Source organism: Mastomys coucha, unplaced genomic scaffold (assembly GCF_008632895.1).
Source record: "Mastomys coucha isolate ucsf_1 unplaced genomic scaffold, UCSF_Mcou_1 pScaffold15, whole genome shotgun sequence".
Classification (NCBI taxonomy): domain Eukaryota; kingdom Metazoa; phylum Chordata; class Mammalia; order Rodentia; family Muridae; genus Mastomys; species Mastomys coucha.
In genome coordinates, this window is record NW_022196897.1 from 84034699 (window position 1) to 84036124 (window position 1426).

General features: G+C 33.4%; 1 long non-coding RNA gene across 1 annotated transcript in view; it reads right to left on the reverse strand.

The window, feature by feature from the left end:
* Nucleotides 1-366: 366 nt before the first annotated feature.
* Nucleotides 367-1426, reverse strand: part of LOC116092249 — a 34553-nt gene continuing 33493 nt past the window's right edge. Inside the window, exon 3 of the long non-coding RNA XR_004119177.1 lies at nucleotides 367-628. This is a non-coding gene — a long non-coding RNA (uncharacterized LOC116092249). The remainder of the gene's footprint in view (nucleotides 629-1426) is intronic.

The following is a 1426-nucleotide window of genomic DNA, read 5'->3' on the forward strand; positions in this document are numbered from 1 at the left end:
TTAATGTGTATGAGAGGATATTTATAAATCACATACTGAAATACTTATCATTTTATATGAAAAATTTGAGTACGCGTATATTTTAGTTTCTGTAGGAGGTGGTGGACCTAAACCTGAATAATACTCAGGAGAAAATGGCTACACTGGAATAAAGGGCATTCATCTACCTTAAAAATACTGAATATTTTTAATCAAACTTTAATATACTTTTCCACCTTCCATCTGTCTTATTATACAGAAGCTATTATAAGTATAATCCTTTTTAATATAAAATTATCTACTTAAAACAAATGCAATATAGATATATTCTTTTTCTTCCTTGGTAGAATATAGCCCTTTGTGATTAATAGAGGAGAGCAGACAGTCTTTTGTTTTTCCTCTATTCTTGTCATGTACAATTTATTCATCTTATTTGACAAGTGAGAATCCCAGAGTCTCCCTGAATACTTACAAAGTTAATATTGAGATCAAAAGACTTTTAAAGATATTTTCAGGAAATTTGACATCATTTTGTATTTTTAAAGAGAAGTGTGCTAATTGAGGATCCCTCAACCCTGGATCCAGGGAGTTCTCACCATTGGATAAGAGATGCTGGATATTGTGGTGATTGTAGTTGGTTGAATGTGATCTGCAAGAGAAAAGACATTCAAAGGATGAAAATAGTCTCAATTTATATAACCTCAGTAATGAGAATATGTATAAGGACCGAGAAAAATAGGAAGATCCTCCACTTTTAGGAAGTGATGGTTTCTTACAGGGTGATACTAGGGTTCAAAGCAAACTGCTCGTACCTTGAAGAGACTACTATATTTTTTTCAAAATACATTCTACTTTTGTTCTTGCAGTTTGCTCACTGAAAAGCAAAATATAGATCCCACCAAGTTTTCATACTACCACTGAAAAGGAAGGCTTTGATGTTTATTAAGTCAGGAAACCACATAGAGCATGGCACATCAGATCTCAAATGCTTTCTCTTAAAAATCTTAAAAATTATTACTGTGCACATTTGACTAACTAAAAGAATTTGTATTATCAGGGAGACATAATATTGTATAACTTAGATATTTTTAAAAGGCACTAGAAAGAATAGAGAGATTGAATATCTAGTTCAGTTTGTATGCAAGTAAATTTAATTTGTTCTCAAATTGTCACATCTTTAGTAATTTTTTTCTTTTACTTTATTTGTTCTTAAAGTGACTTTTCCACAATGTTCAGTTGTACATAAATTTATGTCCAGCCTTTAGGATGCACAGGCAAGCAGGTTTAGATGACATTGTGGCCATGCTAGTGTACAAGGTTTTAAAGGCTAAGCAAACTTATACAGCCGGGCAGTGGTGGCACACGCCTTTAATCCCATCACTTGAGAGGCAGAGGCAGGCAGATTTCTGAGTTTGAGACCAGACTGGTCTACAGAGTGAGTTCCAGG